The sequence below is a fragment of the Cyprinus carpio genome, chromosome A18, assembly GCF_018340385.1.
Source record: "Cyprinus carpio isolate SPL01 chromosome A18, ASM1834038v1, whole genome shotgun sequence".
Classification (NCBI taxonomy): Eukaryota; Metazoa; Chordata; class Actinopteri; order Cypriniformes; family Cyprinidae; genus Cyprinus; species Cyprinus carpio.
The window spans coordinates 29,961,094-29,979,223 of NC_056589.1; the positions used below are offsets into that span (position 1 = coordinate 29,961,094).

The window sequence follows — 18,130 nt, forward strand, 5'->3', positions numbered from 1 at the left end:
TCTCGGCGGCGGCGCCCCCGCCCTTCTCCTTTGGCTCCTCTCTCGCTCGTTTGTCTCGCGCTCATTTTCTTACGACGTCAAACGCCACAAATACTCACTGCTGGGCCCCCTGGTCTCGGCCCTCTCCGGACTGGTTTACCAACCATATCCCGTTCTGCAACTGTTTTGACTCGCGGCTACATCTCGATTGCCTTCTGTCCCGCCTCTTGTACCCTTGTTTTTCTTCTCCCGCACCTCTTTCCCCCTGTTCGCTCTGTGCTTTTTCTTTTCCGCTTTTCTTTCTGCCCGTGAACTTCGTTCCTTTGTCTGTGGATTCCCCTTGTTTCGTTGTCGTCTTTGGCAACTGCCCCAATTCACGCCTTTTTCTTTTTGCGGCCTCTTTTGTCTATGTCTTTCTCCCCCCTTTCTCTCTCCCCGTTGGCCTCGCCCCTGGTCCTGACCGCGCGGGATACGGCCCCCCCGCTCCCCCCCTTTCCCTTCCCTTCTTCATTCCTTCTCCTGGGTCTCGTTCCCCCCTCCGGATGCTGTATTACATTTTGCCACACGTTGCTTTCACAAGCGCTGTGCCACGTTGGCGATGACGGTTGTGGCGCAGAGTCGTCAGTCACGTTCGGGCAGCGCCGGGGGGTTTCACCCCCATTGGCGTAGGCTTTGTTTACCAACCGTTCCTGCAGTTTTTTTTGTACAAACTAACACTTCCTGTGCAACTACAAGGCTTATGAAACCACACTCTTGGCGTGATTGCACTTGACGAAATATATTATAGGCATTTCTTTCGTCACCTGTCTGTAAATAAAACGTTGTTCTCCCGTCGGGAATCGAACCCGGTCTTCCGGGGGACAGGCGGAGATTACGTCCCCCCTATTATAGAGGCGGACCAGCTCGCATGCTCAGGCGGAAATGGGAGTTTTCTAAGTGGGTTCACACCAACAAGCAACGTAAACGTCCCATCCCTGCCTTAACATACCCTAGTGTTCCTCTTAGTGGGAAGATCTCGCTTTCACGCTGGGAACACGGGTTCGAATATTTAAGGCAGGATATTCCGCCTTTTATTTGGCTTGGTGTTGTGCGTACATTTGAGAGAACTACTAAAATGTCCCCTTCGCTCAGTATTCAGGTCCTCCTTCGTTAGTTTATAGTGGCCAGTATCTCCGCCTGTCACGCGGAACGACCGAGGGTTCGATTCCACGGGCGGGGAGAAACACTTCGTTTTATTTTACAGACAGATGAAGACCTATGCCCACCGTCACCACGACTTCCGATCTACTGAAAATCCCGCCACGGAAACAGTGCAACAGCGCCAGAAACAACGTGTGGCCAACATATACTGCATCCGTAGTGTTAAGCACCTTACCCTAGAGAATGAAGGGAGAAAGTTAAGAGTAAGTTCAGCCTTAACATCTTGTGAACGGATAGTGTCATTCAACTGACAGCCCAAATCCGATTACCGGATTCAGCATCTTGCCAAAGAGCGGCAATGATAGTTCCCAAGAGCGGAAATGATGTCACAGTATTTATTTTTTTTATTTATTTATTTATTTTTTGTATATGGGTTTCAAAGAGCTTTGTGCATTTTAAGAGCGGAAATGATGTCACAGCCAATCAGATATTTATTTATTTATTGCCTTTTGGCTTACAAGACAGCATGGATGTTAAAATTAATCAATCTTAATCTTTTTTTGGTACCTACCGTTAAAATCATAGTCGGCAACACATTACCGGTATCTTAAAAACCATGCATGGTGATATTACCTATTCCATGGGTTTTAATATGTAATGTGGCGTTTAAATTCAACTCAAACTTAGTAATATTCAAGTATTGACTGAAAACTTGATTGAGTGATGGAATAACTGAAGTTAATTTATAAATGCTCGGTAAAACATTAGTCTTACAAAGTGGACCACAACACTCATGCAGCACTTCTTTTTTCATTTTCAGTTGTTTTTTGATTAAAATGCTTTAAGCACTTTTTTTAGATAGTAAATATTGATCAACAAAGGACTATATAGCAGTTCGATCGACCTGCAACAGCCAAAACTGGATATTTAGGCAATATAACATCCTGATGGGACGTGTGTCCGTATGAACGGCGATATGGTAACCTACATTATCTCACACTGAACAATACCCAAACAAAAATATACCGTATATCATGAGGTTAAATCTTACAAGCGGCAAAGAATATATTATTTCTTTCTTCCTGCTCACCCCTCCTGTATTTCCATCTGTAAAAGCAGGACTCTTTCAGATCATCTCTTTCTGCCATTGCCAACTGAGGTGGTTGGTAGATGGGGAAAGGTGAAAAAACAAAACGGGACTTTAGCAGGGCAATGCTGCTTCGCCAGGAAAGCCTGTGTGTATGTGCAGGACTGATTTTCAGGTCTATTCTGGGGTATGTTTAGTCCTTAATCACTGTAAGGCATTTTTAATAAAAACCGTTGGGGACAGTAAGAGCGTACCTGACAGGGCCCTGCTGATTAAAAAATCAAGTGGGATCATGAGGAAAAACTAATCTTTGGATGTCCACAACTCCAAGACAAAGTCTTTGTTTGTTTCTTCTTTCTCCTGCTCAGGTTTGCCTGTGCTGCTGCTGCCGGCCATTAATACACATTCTCCTCAATGGTCTCATGGCGGTTGTGTTAGCGCGTCAGAGGCAGGTGGCTTCATTGTTACCACTGGCACTCTGGTTGTTTTGCTACCTGGTTTTTTTAAAGTGACGTTTCTTCTGGAGTGAAATGGATCAACTGGTGTTCAGCAAATTTGGGCCAGGGTTGCTCTTGACCAGACGGTGAAATGTGCAGAATTGTTTGGTTTTGTTTTTTTGTGTTTGAACGGGGGTGGGTAGAGCATCTGTGTTGGCTCCAGTACCGGAATTGTGGACCCATGGCTGCATACTGCTTGAGTGGATGGCCTTCTTCCCATGGTTTGCGTCCCAGATTAAGACCAAAGTTGGATGTCTAATTGGGCTCCGGCCGTTTGTGGCTCCGTCCCCCCCCCCCCTGCCACAGTCTTCACAGCTCCCGGACGGGGTCCCAGGCGGAGAGGAAACCATAGAGGGCCAGCAGGCAGGAGGTGGTGTTTGGCATGGCATACCCGTAGTCGCCTATAACCGTCGGGCTGCACGATTAATCGCCTGCATTTGTCATGCGTGTCTCCCCATCAGTAAAAGCCGGTTTCCCGTGATTAGCGGTAACATGTCCTGTCTCACCTGTTTTCCCCCCCGGGCGCGGGCAGGCCTACCACAGAGCCGTAGGTCCCCTGCCCAAGTCTAGAAATATTTGTTCATCCTTGAGATAGTAATCGCATTCGATTATGAAACCGATATGTGTCGGTATCGTTGTCAGTGCAACTACGGCTTTGGTGTAGTTACTTCCCTGGTGCATTTTGAAAAAACAGGTGTTGAGGGATGTTAACGCTAATCACGAGCACCCGGCTTTGAATGCTGAGACACGCCATGACCAACATGCATCCGATTAAAATTAATCGTGGCAGCCGTATATACGAGGAAAGAAAGGAAAAAATTGTCCTAATTTCTGCATTCTGAAAAAATTTCTGATTGAGACACATGGCTGTCCCCATGGTATTTGTCTGCACCACAAGTTGAATGTACAGGAACTGCACATGTTTAACACTGTAAGAGGGGAAGAACCATTTCTGCCGGTTTTATGCAGGGTAAAGTTAAGCCCTAGTAAATCAAATTTGAGGAACCAATATGGAAGCCCCAACACGTTCTGGATGAGAAAAACACCCCCCTGCGTGTATTAATATTCAGACGCGTTCCCAAAAATACCAAACTTCCAACCGCAACCTTCCTCCTTTTTTAATTCCATTTACAAAATAGACCAACGGCCATACATATAATGAACAACATCACCTGTCTGCTCCAGGGACACCCTGGCAATTATCTGAAAAAATGGCGATCGATTATTTTATATTTTATCCTTACGTTTAGACATGGCTGCAAAAACGTGCCGTCCCGTTCTGTCCTCCTGTAGTTTCTGTCGTGTTTTCCAGTGTCAGACTGCATCAAGATTCTTAAATAAAGATCATCAGGTTAACTGGAATGCAGACAAAAATGACTGGAAAGTCTGCGAGCTTGTTTGACGTTCCGACCGGTTGGTCGACGTGGTGATCTTAAACCCCCGAACAATACTAATATCGTGCCGTTTGGCAAAAGCGTCACCTTAATTTAATTAACCAAATTAATAAAAGGGTAAGTTTGGATAAGTAATTCTGCCAATATCTGTTATTGTTTTAAGTACAAACCCCTCATTTCCTTTTAGTACATTTTTAAGCTTTTTTTTAATTCACTTTACTTATTGTGCATTACCTAAATAAACTATTGCTTGAAGTGCCGATGTTTTAATATAGATTTGTGATTGCGACAAACAATGAGAGCACACAGAGGAGAGAGAATTCATTTACTTTTGCTAGCTACATAGTTGAACATTTGTCCGATGACATTATTTTCTGATATTGAAGACATTTATTTAAGAATATGTTATTTATATATACTATAAATATATCTCTATATAATAATATCTATATAAAAATCACACATCTAATATATATAATATTAATTCACAAAAATTGACAAATATAATAAACACCGTAACTAAAATTATGTATTGGAAGAAAATCTGGTTTAAAAAGAGTGTAGCTCAGCTAGTCAGTTGGTCGCATTTGCCCGTTCCGGCCACGTAATAGAACCGCGTATCGATAAGTAGATCCGTTAGTAAGAATGCGCTAAAGTCAACAAAACACCTGAAGGTGAAACGTTTGGAACACGACACGTTCTATCGAGATCCGCATTCACGGTAGAACGAAAACGTAATAACTGATCTAAAAGTATCTGGACCTTGATAGACGTTGAGAATGAGATTGAATTTAACCAACCGAGGCCGAACGCAGCTGTGTGTTTCTATAACCCGATTGAAATTTCCGCCGTGCCCAAACCGGAAGAGCGCCCCCGAGAGCGCTAACGGGCGCACGTCTATTGCATCGTGTTGTTCGCCCTACCTTGAGACTGACGGGTGGGCCGTTTAGCTAAAGAACTCGGGCCTCAAAAAGTGTTGATATAGTGGGACATCTAAGCACTGGCCACCTTCTCAGCTTACCGATAGTTGATTCCTGAGTAGTGATGACGCATCCGGAGTAAGCGCTATTACCCACATGCCAGGGTGAAGTAACGTTCCAAGTATTTTTGATTTAAAAAAGCATAACTACCGATTTTAGTCGCCGTTAAAGATCCTCAGCTCGTGTAACGTCATTCATGTTGTTCTGTGAATAGATTGCAGTACCGGTGTCAGTTAGTTTTCACCGCTTGGTGAAATGCTCGTCTGTCGTCAGACGTATCCGGGCTGTTTAAAGTGTGCACTAATGTTTCTTACGACCTCTCCCCAGTTACAAACCACATACTTAGCGCTTTCACTGAGATTGTCTGGGAGGAAACCAATGAGGCTAAACTAATTTTTTGATGCCCTGCGTTATGTGGGGCATTCTCCAAAAAGGTAATAGGTAGTGCATCTGTTGTTTCGCACTACCCAATTGGAGAATACTAGAAAGCCCTGTAGTTTGAGGGCCGTGTAGCATAGCTACAGAAAAATCATGGGGCAAATCTAAAGGTGTGGTGCTAGTGGTTGGAAATCTACAAAATCAAGGCCACCGTCTAATGCCAGTAAAGATAAGTGCTAGCTTCCTCTGTAGAAGTCCTGATGACCGAATCCTTTTTGGTGGTAGGTAGTCTATAGTCAAGCTCTAACCGCGATCACTGAGCAATGTTTTACATGTTTCATACCTCAAAGTCTTTTTTTAAAAGTGACAAAATGAAATGACCAATGGCTTAGCTTTACTATGCCCGTTTTAACCGATATCATACATCGGTGTTTAATCGTCATTTTACAACGTTTGGGTAAATCTTACTGTTGCATATGTTGCTAAGTACAGCTTGTTTCCAGTTAATGTTCTCACCGTTCTGTGTCGTGAACTATGGCTGATTCATGTAGCTCATCGAGTACGTAATCGTAATGGCCAGGTGGTTCTTTTAGGGACAAGAGATAAGGGGCTCCTAGGATATCGCGACTCGCTATTGTTTGCGTGCTTCCGATCGTTATAAAAATCTTCGCCTTCCTTTTACTAAAGATTTCCGTGGGGGAGGAACACAATAGATAATTATAAAACGTAATGTTTTGTAGGACCCCTCGTCGGCTTTTTATCTGCGGGGATTCACTTCAATCGACGTATATATGCAGAAACCAATCTTTATCAAGTGTTTTTTTGCTTTATCGTTTGTGTATGCATTTTTTTGAATTAATTAAAAAATATTGAATCGAGTTAGTTGTGCGAGTGGCTTTTTAAGTGAGGACAGGATTACGTTTCAAGGGTTTGGGGTTTTGAGTTTATTTTGTTTGCTTGCACGGGATGAAATGTTAGTGTTTTGCTTTTTTGCCTTTAGCGCCCGCATCCCAGTAACACCACAAAAATAAGAAAAAAAGACGAGTTTTTAGTTATGAAACACTCGTACCCCTATAAATACGATGCTCCAGTTTCAAGATGATAATCGACTGCGGTACTAAGCACTTATTGTCAAAGTCTGTAATGTTCAGTAATATGAGGAACAGTGCCACTCTTTTGGTCAGCTCTCGAATATCATATGATCAGTGCTAAAAAAGACGAAATCAGCTGAGTGTTGTTGTTTTTATTGGGTTTTTATAACCTTAAATCTTATTTTTATAAGTACAAAAAGAAGTAGTGCAGCACTTGTGTACGCCTCACCGAGAGAGAATGCAAGAAACACAGACCGAAGATAGGGATTGGCATTTTAGTAAATTAATGTACAGATAATTATTTCTAAGTAATCATCAATCGCATCTACAACAATAAATTCAATGTTAAAGGTGTGGTGTAACCAGATTGGTGTCCAATATGAGGTGTTCTAACTTCTTGTGAAACGTGTTCCTGTCGCTCAAGTACGTACCTGCGGCTGGGTCTTTTAAAAGCAGGAGTACACTCATGGTTTCTCTTCAGATCGGATAAATTCTTTCGCCTTAATTTACTAAAAGATGATTTCCGTGGGGGGCGGGAGCGAACACAAGGCGTATTTATAAAACTAATTTGTTTGATGCCTGCTTTTACTGCGGGGCTTCTTGATTGAAGTTGAAGTTGGATGAAGAGAAAGATGTTTTTTTATTTAGCTTTTTCATGTTCATTCACTTTCTAGGTGGATTATGAGAATTGGTTGGGTTTGAATATATTGGACAGGGATTTTGACGGCCTATTGGAGGTGTTGATTTCTTTGTAATGATTGAAATAAAATATGTTTTGTCCTCATAGGAGCTGTGTTACGAACACTGGCCATACCTTGCGTACCTGCCTTTGTACACAGTGTTATATGTTATACTGCCTAGACTATTTTTCGAAGAGGCGTTAGTGCCCACTAGTGTGTGAAAGAGTTGAATATACAATAAGCAGCAATTAAAATTGTAATTACAGATTCAGAAATATTGTAAGGTAGTACTTGCTGTACAAGTAGGGATGATCTACGTGATCCCAACGGATAGTAAGACATGAAATTCAGGCACAGCGTGGCTGGAGGTGTTGTATTACCTCGACACCCTGTGACCACTGTTATCTAACCACTTCTTTTTACAAAGGCAGGCTTAATTAAGGATTAATACTAATAAACAAAGCTATTATTGCACAATGGAAATCATATCATAATTAATGAACTTTATATACTGAAACAACTAATAAAAAGTGTGCTGGTATAATAGTAGGGTATTAGGTGGTAGAGGCATATGGTAAGGGACAGTACTGTGAGCTGACAGTTATCCGCGATCCGTACAAATTACAGATCATAAATGTTCAAACTTATTATTATTAAAAAGTTTATTAGGAATTAATGCAACATGGCCGATGTCCGTGACAAAAAAAACGGGGAACTATCGCTAACCACCTTAATAATTACTGTGTTTGTTTATAAGTTTTAATTCCCTAATTGTTTTTAAAATATTTCCTTTATTTTTATTGAAAAATATAAATGCCTTGCTGATGATTGCATGTGTGAATGGGAAGAACAAAAAAAGAAAACAGGAATGTGTGTGGCAAAGAGTGCGCCTCGATCCTCGGGTTCTCAAGATCGTGTTCAAGACAAACTCAAATCCATCAATCACGAAGTCTTTCTATTCACTGACGGCATAACGATACTAGGACGTGTAGGTCATCGAGCATTCTTCTTGCAGTGCTGGTTATCAACAAGCCAAGAGCATTGGTGGGCAGAGCGGGGAGGTGTATTGTACAATGCTCTCTCCACACTATTGACTCCTAAACCTAAGCGGTGTGGGTCTTGACGTTCTCGGGACCGAGCAAAATACCACGAGCTGAGGTTGCCCTGTGAGCAGGCTTTCCCGAACACCCATGAGCGTCACTCCGGCGCCGCAGCATATAAATGGATGCCCACTGCTTCAGGCCGGGACAGAGAGGAGAGAGGTAAAGTGGCTTGCTGCTAGGTCTCGCCGTGGTGGCGAGTGCATGGTCACAAACAACTAGTCGTGCAATCGGTGTGGTGGCACTGTAGCGTGTGTGTGTGTGTTTCACACGACAGAGCCACGAATTGTGCGATGAGTAGTGGCGGTCACCACTACTTGGCTGTATGTATGGACAACAAAAAAAAAAAAAAATATATCATTAAAAAGGACCGCAACGATTAGAATGTTACAATAGTCTCTGCCAGACACATTATTATGCTATTTATATATTCATATTACTGCAAAATATTTTTATTATTCAATATCTTTGACCCCCCCACCCCCCTACACCCTCTTGCCCCTACGTGAATTCCCCCCAAAGCAGTATCCTACGCCCCCTCCACCTCCCCGCCCCCCCCCCCCCCCCCCATACAAGGTGACAATATTTGACTTGATTGGAAACGTGCCTGTGTAGAGATATTTTTAAAGTACAATTTATGTCCTATTATCTACGATATTGTTTTTTTAGAACACACAGTGATTAGTTTGTAAGTTTACAGTACACATGAATGTATAAAGCTTTGTTACATTTTATTAATACTCTAGGGAGGCGCGTTGTGTTCTGGGAAAATCAGTAATCCCATTGCAGTGTCTTTAGATGCATACATCAAATTTCAAGCAAATGTCTGTATGTCGCAGGTTAATTCCGGGCATCACCATGCATACAGAGACATTCACTTACTATTTCACAGGTATACATGCAGCATCTTGGCAAATATAGTAGGAGTTGTCTGGTGCGTAGGCCATTCCGAACACAGTCTTCTTGTACTGATTTCAGTGTACTTGGGTTATATTTAGCAGGATTTCTGGTAAATAGTTACGGTCATACAGGTATTTCATGCATACTCAGAGAAAAACTTGCACAACTATGAACACAGCATACTATACTGGATTACGCAGAAATAGTAAGAAAAGTTTTTAGTTATGATAGTGTGGCATTTCGAACACGGCAAAATGCTCTGATGCTCAAAAGAGAGGGGGAGCCCTATGCTTGTCATGTGACGACCGCACGCTACAATAGTACTGTATAACTGATAGGCTTATGTTTTATTCTATTTTTCCTTTTTATCAAAAAAAACCAATCCAACACGTACATAACTAATATCGGGAAATATTTTCGGATACCTTCATAATATGAGTAAGAGTAAACCGCGTTTGCACCTTTATACAATAGTTATTTGGAGTCACATAAAATGGTGATGGGCAAAGTTAGACTACACATCAGGTGCATCTACTTAATACCATACAAACAGTAGAAAACCCGACCTGTGTAGTTGGACTGTAGACAGTACGCCAGATTATGGGTGTCATGCCATAAAATTAATTTTTGTCAATTAACGACGATGCTTTGCACTTTTTAATGTGAGTTTTATTAAAACAATGTTGTAAGTTACTAATTTCTTAACACTTTCATTTTAACAGAGAGGGAGCAGCAAAGAACATTTGACATTCTCAAAGAACATTTTAATTGCAGTCTGAGCCAGAGGTTTCAGGCAACTCTACAAATAAAATCCGCCCATATTAAAAATCACTGAAGCTGTTTACATTGTTAAAAAGGAGTTATCTTTCTTACATTCGTACGCATATCTGCACTTGTTGGTTTCTGATGGAGAGAATTCGCCACGATAATGACAGTCACTTTGAATGGGCATGACGCTCGTGGTCCAAATACGAGACTCACTTTCAGATTAGAGTTCGTGAAGGGAGCGAAAACATTTTTCTGTGTAATTCAGTAATGAGACGCGTGCCACCATATTTTGCGTCCAGGCTATTAATTCTCTGTCAGTCTATGCAATAAGCACGATCGCTAAGTGTAATTAATAAAAAAATAGTATATATATATATATATTAAACTATATATAATATATATATATATATATATATATTATATATATATATCTATATATATATATATATATATATATATTACTTAAGTACGAAATGTATATTGACTTATATATTACTTAAGAACAAAAAGAGCTATGACCAGATTGGGTTTGCTTTTATTATTATGTACAGATTTATTCAAAGTCACCATCATACAACAAATAGGTCACGTGTTAAATGGTTGAATCAGATTGTGTCCGCGAGTTTCCACACCGTTCATGTGTGAAATGTGTTCCATGTCGCTCAAGTACGTACTGCCGGCTGTATCGTTTAAGAGCTCATTATTACACTCATGTTTCTCTTCAGATCGTATAAAATCTTTCGACCTGTTACTAAAGATTTCCGTGGGGGAGGAACACAATGAGTATTTTAACTAATTTTTTGATGCCATTGCTTTATTGCGGGGGCTTCTCCAAACGATCGTGTCAAATGTCGAAAGAAATACTGGTTTGATGTCCAATTTTTTTTTTAAGATCTTCGTTTTTATACCCAAGAGGCAGGTAGTTAATAGATTTCGTTGGTTTTTAGAAGTTTTACGAACCAGGATATCTTCAAGGCTGGGTTTTGGTTTTCTACAATGACGAATTATTTGATATTTTCCTCCAAAACACAAAAAACGAAGAAAAGATCAAGTTATATAAAAATAAAAGGTTCTGTAAAATTACAGGGTACATAATCAAAAAAATTAGAACATCATGGAAAAGTCTTATTTTTTGTAAATTTAATTCAAAAAAAGCAAAACCGTTCTTAGCTTTTTAGACCATTCACACACAAACTGAAAATATTTCAAGAGTTTTTGTTGTAATTCTGGATGGTTTACGGCCTTACAGCTTAGGAAAATAAAAAATTCCAGTAACTCAAAAAAAATTAGAATATTTTCTCAAGATCAACAAAAAAAAGAATGTTACAAAACAGAAATGTTCAAGAATCCCTCCAAAGTAATTACCTTGGTTGGGGCTCCTTTTGAAGAATTACGGCTTTCAATGCGGCGTGGTCGATTGAACCGTGAGTGTGTTATTGAAACCCAGGTTTTGCTGTGATAGCCATAGCCTTCAGCTACTTGTATGGTTTGTCAGATGGTTACTATTCTATTCTTTCACAAATACCCCATAGATTCTCTGTGAGGTTCGGGTCAGGTGAGTTGGCTGGCCAATCAAGCACAGTAATATCATGGTCAGCAAACCCTTGGAAAGTGGTTTTGGGGCACTGTGGGCAGGTGCTTAAGTCCATTGCTGCAAAATGGGAAATCAGCATCTCCATAAAGCTTGTCAGCAGATGGAAGCATAAAGTGCTCCAAAATCTCCTGCTAGATGGCTGCATTGACTTTGGACTTGACAAAACACAATGAACCAACACCAGCAGACATCACGGCACCCCAAATCATCACTCAGAAACTTAACACTGGACTTTGGATACTGTGCCTCTCCAGTCTTCCTCCAGACTCCAGACCTTGATTTCTAATTGAAATGCAAAATTTTACTTTCATCTCCAAAAAAAGAGGACTGTGGACCACTGAGCTACAGTCCAGTTTCTTTTTTCCCTCCTTTTGCCCAGGTGAGATGCTTTTTATGTTTTTTCTTGTTCAGGAGTGGCTTGGGTTCTAGGAATGTAACAGCTGTAGCCCTTTTCCTGAAGACGTCTGAGGCGGTGTGACTCTTGATGCGCTGACTCCTGGCTTCAGTCCACGCCTTGTGAAGCTCTCCCAAGTTCTTGAATTGGCTTTTCCTGACAATCTTCCCCAGCCTGTGGTCATCCCTGTTTTTGTGCACCTTTTCCTACCATCCTACTCTTTTTCCTTCCAGTCAACTTTCTATGAATATATTTCGATACAGCACTCTGTGAACAGCCAGCCCTTTCAGCAGTGACCTCTGTGACTTACCCTCCAGTGGTCGTAATACAACTTTAACCACTGATTTCTAGTCGTGTCCTCTTTTGGCAAGAGGAACAAAAAAAAAAAACAAGTAGTTTCTCTTATACAAACGAAACACTAAGCGTCTCACAACATAAGCGCGGGATCTTTTGGTTGGAAGCCGTTAGGCTAGAGCAACACGGCAAGACAATTCAAAGTTACGCCTTCTTTCTTTGCATGAAAATTTGGTCGGTGTTATTTTATGCAAATCTTCCCACATAGTGATGTAACATCTGGTGTGGGCGTGTAGTACGAGCCGTTTAGAGGGGTGTGGTTGACCCCTTAACTTTTATAAAGAATATCTCTTTGGATTTGAGACTTTAGTCTTTACAACTTAGCAGATTTTCTTTATGCACCAAGAGGCTTGTAACACTCCAAAGAGAAAGGAAAAATTGAAATAGCATTCATATGACCCCTTTAAACTGTTGAACAGAATTGTGTCCGCGAGCTTCACACCGTTCCTTGTGAAATGTGTTCCTGTCGCTCAAGTACGTACTTGCGGCTGTCGTAAAGCTAGTACATCTCATGGTTCTCTTCAGATCGTATAAATCCTTTCGCCTTTTACTAAAGATTTCCGTGGGGAGGAAAACACAATGAGTATAATCCTTAATTTTTTGATGCCCTGCTTTATTGCAGGGCTTCTCAAACGAGTTTAACATTAGAAATATTTTATTATCCAGGTATTTTCTGTCTGGTCACATTGAGGTGGATAGTAGTTTCGTTGGTCTTGAAATGAACAGGATTTTTTAAAGGTAAGGTCGGAGTTTGATTTTCTGCAATGATAAATATGAGGTGTGTGGGCTCTTTTCCCCAAAACACAAAACAGAAAAAAACAAGTTCTAAATCTGTCTAAATACCGAGTTCACTTTCAGTTTAGAGTTCGTGTTATAGACTTCTTCTCTGTATTCAGTAATGAGACACAGTGCCTCTGTTGACGTCAGATATATCTGCTGTCAGTCTAAAAGGCGATCACTGAGTGTTGTTTTTTGATTGTTTTTAACCTAAAATCTTATTTAAAAGTACTAAAAAAGAAAAAGACCAGAAGGGTTGCTTTATTATAATGTACATGTTAGTCTAAGTAAATAATCATACAACAAATAAATCAATGTTAAATGTTGGAAAGATGGTGTCCGTGAGATTCTCACCGTTTGCGGGTTGTTGAGAGGGTGGTGCCTGTCGCGCAAGTACCGTACTGCGGCTGTGCTGAAAAGCGTAGTACACTACGTCAGTTGCTCTTTCAAGAATGTAGAAAGCTTTCGTTCGGCCTTTTACTAAAGAGATGCCGTGGGGAGAAGGGAACACAGGAGTTTTGACGAAACTAACGTTTTTGTTGCCCTGCTGTGATTGCCGGGGCGTCTCAATCGAGGTTAATATCAGATGGTGATTTGTTGTTCTATTTTTTGGGATGTTTGGTGCATGTTGAGGATGTCGGTTAGTTTTGTGGGTTGTAGTTAGACTGGATTTGGCCAGGCCTGACGCCGGTTTGATTTTCTGCAATAGACCCGCATTTATGATTGTGCTCCCTAATAAAAACACAACAGAAATAGAAAACAATGCCCGCCCGATCCAGCAGTTACAAGAATCGCCTCACGGACAGTCACTTGCTCGGGCCAAGATTTTACGATCGCGCCTCACCTGTTCAGTGTTAGAGATTATCAGTGTTTAATTGGCATCGTCATTTTCTTTGTACGTTCTTTCAAGTAAATGAGCGACAGCATAGCCAACTCTCTTGAAATAGTGAAATGTGTTCCCTGTTCGCTCAAGTTAAGTATACTGCTGCTTCGCAAGGCTTTAAAGGCTAGTATACTCCTGTTTTTACTTCATATGGCTAAAATATACATAAAGAAAAAAGAAAACGTATATATAAAATAAATCATTATATAACGTTTCTTACATTCAAAAGAGGTTGTCTCTTCGCCCCTTAAGGTTGACGGAGCGCCCTTCAATAAAGGTTCATTGAGTGGCTGAAAAAAAAAAATCAGAGTGAGTTGAAAAAAAAAAAATTTGGGTTTGTCCAACCGTGGATTGGAAAAAATAATATTTTTAATTTTTGTTTTTTTTTGCGTTCCCTCGAGATCATTTGCGTTCCCTCGTCAAATTAAATTTGGCGTTCTCTCGCAAAGATATGTGGAGTTGCCCTCCGCCACAAAGAGCTTTTGCGTTAGGATCGTCTCGGCACAAATTATTGTCGTTTCCCTGCAGCAAAAAACATTTGAGTATTTTTTCTCGAGCAAAAGGTATTTGTCGTTCTCTCGCCCTCCCCCAAAACTTTTTGCGTTTTCTCCATCGCAAAAAGCGTTGCGTTCATTCGCTAAAACCAGATGAGTTCGGGACAAACCAATTCCCGTTTACTGTCACAGCTTGTATGTGGTTTATACCGCCTCAATAACGTTCACGCATTGGAAGGTAAGGGTCATCGAATTTTTTATTGAAACTTGGAGGAAATAGTCAGTGAATGCTTTATACGGCACGGTTTTGGGAACATACTTAACCGCTTAATGGTAAAACACTGTGTGAGAGCCGTGGAGATAACGGAGCGAGGCCGGTTTTGGAGGCACCTGCGCCATTCACCGGTAAACGAGTCCCGCGAAAGAGAAACTGAAGGAGGGGGACTGATGACAAGTGTTAGGACGCATAGAGGACCCAAGTTCGGGCTTTATTTTGTGTTTTGGTTCTGTTTTGGTTTGCGACAGTCTCGTCCCCGAGTAGGCGGGCTGATCACGCGGTCTTTTTAGGTATCTTTTATTATTAAAGTTTTGTTTGGAATTTTCGCCGGTTCCCGCCTCATTCTTCCCGTGACTTAAACGTTTGTTTACAACCTGGATGACCTTAAATCAGTACACGGATTACCACAACATATTATTGAAGTAGGACAGACAAGAAGAATAGCCCAGGAATTATGAAACGTAACCTGGTTGAACTGCACCTTAAGCGTAGGGCTAATCCCTCATAGAAAAGAAAGAGTTTAGTTTTAAACTGGGACTCAAGTTCAAACATAGGCTACAAGCCGCGTTGCCTATAGTTTAAGACATGGTTTTGCGGACATTCTACCACACTTAATGTGATTGTAGCTACTACTAACCAGTGGCATTGGCGGCCAATTCGGTAACGACTAATAATACTACCAGTGAATGCTAATAAAAATTGTAAGTATTTAATAACCTTCCTCGCTATCAGTAAAGCAACTAGCCCATAATACAAACGTTCTCCCACATTTAAAACCCGTCCGGATATGCAACGGATCCTTACAGTGTGGGTCTCTGACCTTTGTGCTTCCTGAGACAAGGAACTAGTATAGCGGCTGATATAGGCTAAAACCAAAATATGGGTAAACAGTTTATGCATAAGATATAGCCATGTATGGACGAGACCAAGACAGGAAAGCCCAGCACTAGCTAGAACCCAAGAAACAAGCAGAACCAACCTAATGCTCAAGTAGCCGAAACTGGGCTCACGTACAGCTCTCTATTCATACCAAATCCAAAATGTTTCCATTATCGGCAAAGGTCTTTGAAGAAAAAAAATCATAATGAACAAAAAGTCTTTGTGCCGCCATCTGGAGTGGGCGCGCGGCGATCACACAGATACGGCAAGAGACCAGCATATACGGGATTAATTATTCATATGATTGTGTAACGTTATATACGGTATTGGTGATTCTTTATTTTAATTATGAAACAGGACCGAACCTGCAACGAATAATAAGGCATGAATGGCAAAGAGGCCCCCACGCTAGAGCGCGATCAAAATACGCTGAAACAAAAACATACGTCCGTCACTTTAGGCGTTACAAGTAGGGCATTAATTGGCAGAGAGGATTGATGAAATTCAGTTTTTGAAGATTCCAATAATATTAGAAAGAAGATGTATTCGAAGACGACATGTTTATGGAAAGCGAAACACAATGTTACGGTTATATCACATTTCCCGCTTCTGGAGCAACACATAATAACTGAAGGCAAAAAGAATGCATTTTCGCCTGAAATTATCCAGAAGATTTGCTATGGGAATTGATTTTCTATAGGCCTAACCAGTCAACAAAAAAAGGCACTTTTAAGTGTACATTTGTAAATATTTTAAAAGAAGCCTACATTTTAAAACACCAATATTGTCTACTATTGTATTTTACCTAAAACATAAATAAGTTCCAAATGCGCCCCGGCCCATTCCTGTGCCATAATAGGCTATATTGTTAAAACAACCTGTTCTGTTACCATATATTTGGTTTTTAGCCTATATGAGCCTACTGTCTTGTTCCAGCTTCCCTTAAGGTCATTCTATATCATGACGGTTTAAATGTGGGAGAAGAAACGTTGTATTATGGCTATTTGCTTACTGATAGCTATTAAGGTCTATTAATATTACAATGTTTATTAGCCGTAATAGTATTTATTAGGGACTTACCGAAGGGCCTCCAATGTCACGGGTATAGTAGCTACATCCACATTAAGTGTTTTAGAATGTCCCAAAACATGTCTTAAATATAGGCCAAAGTGACGGTAGCCATGTGAACTGAGTCCAATAGTTTAAAACTAAAAACTCTTTCTTGCTATGAGGGATAGCCTACGCTTAAAGTGCAGTTTTACCCGGTTAACGTTTCATATTCTGGGCTATTCGGCCCTGTCTGTCTACTGTAATAATCTGGTGTGTATCCGGTGTAACTGAATTTAGGTCATTCCAGGTGTGTACCAAACCGTTATAGTCCACGGAACGAATGAGGCCGGGAAACCGGCGAACATTCAAACACAACTTTAATAATATAATAATACTATAAGGACCGCGAACCGCCCCAACTCGGTTGACGACGGTCGCTCACACAACAGAACCAAACACAAAAATAAGTCCGGCATGGTAACTTCTATCGTCCAACACTGCCATCATCTAAACCCACACAACTCCTAATCAGTTCTCCTTCGCGGGAACCCGTTCGGTGATGGCGGCAGGTGCTCCACCGGCCTCGCTCCGTTTCAAGGCTCTCCACACAGTGTTTTACATTAAGAGTTGTAGTATGTGCCCCAAAACCGTGCCGTAATAAGCATGATGACTATCTCCAAGTTTCAAAACAAAACTCTCTGAACCGCTCCATTGTGAACTATGGAGCTGTATATAAACCACTAACAGTTGTGAAAGTAAACAGGAAGTGTTTGTCCGAACTCAGCTGGTTTTGCGATAGAGACGCAAAGTTTTGCGAGGGAAGCAAAGGTTTTGCGATGGAAACGCAAATACTTTCGATTTGATGTGAAACGCAAATGTTTTGCGAGGACCGCAAATAATTTTGCGAGAGGAACGCCAAACGTTTTGCGGGGAAGCAAATATCTTTGCGAGAGAACGCAAGTTTTGCGGAGGAGAAGCAAAAGTTTTGCGAGGGGGGAACGCAAGGTTCTGAGGGAAAACGCAAAAGTTTTGCCGAGAGAACGCAAAAAAAATTAAAAATATATTTTTTACTCACCATCCCAAATTTTTTCCACTCCTCGGAGTTCTTTGCCACCACAATGAACCTTAAGGGGCTCCGTAGAGTTGGGGGTTTGGATTCCATGCAATGACAATCATATTTTGCTATTTTCCCCCCAAAAAACACAAAATAAAAAAGACACTTTATGGCGTGTTCATAAATGTCTGCCCAAATGCTTGTCATTTTCAGTTTAGTGCTCGTGTTAGACTTTCTTTGTATTCACTTAAGATACATTGCCCTCTTTTGGTCAGCTGTATTAGTTCAAGTTCAAGTTCAAGTCTGCTTTATTGTAAATTTCCACATGTACAGTACATACATACAGAGAATCGAAATTGCGTTACTCTCAGTCTCCGGTG

The 18,130-nt window shown here is 41.0% G+C and overlaps 2 non-coding genes across 2 annotated transcripts; both read left to right on the plus strand.

Annotated features, from left to right (window-relative positions):
• The first annotated feature begins 10,699 nt into the window (after positions 1-10,699).
• Positions 10,700-10,816, plus strand: LOC122148685. The gene has a single exon (XR_006162556.1). It is a non-coding gene; the product is annotated as a U5 spliceosomal RNA (small nuclear RNA).
• Positions 10,817-12,842: 2,026 nt separating this feature from the next.
• LOC122148684 lies at positions 12,843-12,962 on the plus strand. The gene has a single exon (XR_006162555.1). It is a non-coding gene; the product is annotated as a U5 spliceosomal RNA (small nuclear RNA).
• Positions 12,963-18,130: the final 5,168 nt, after the last annotated feature.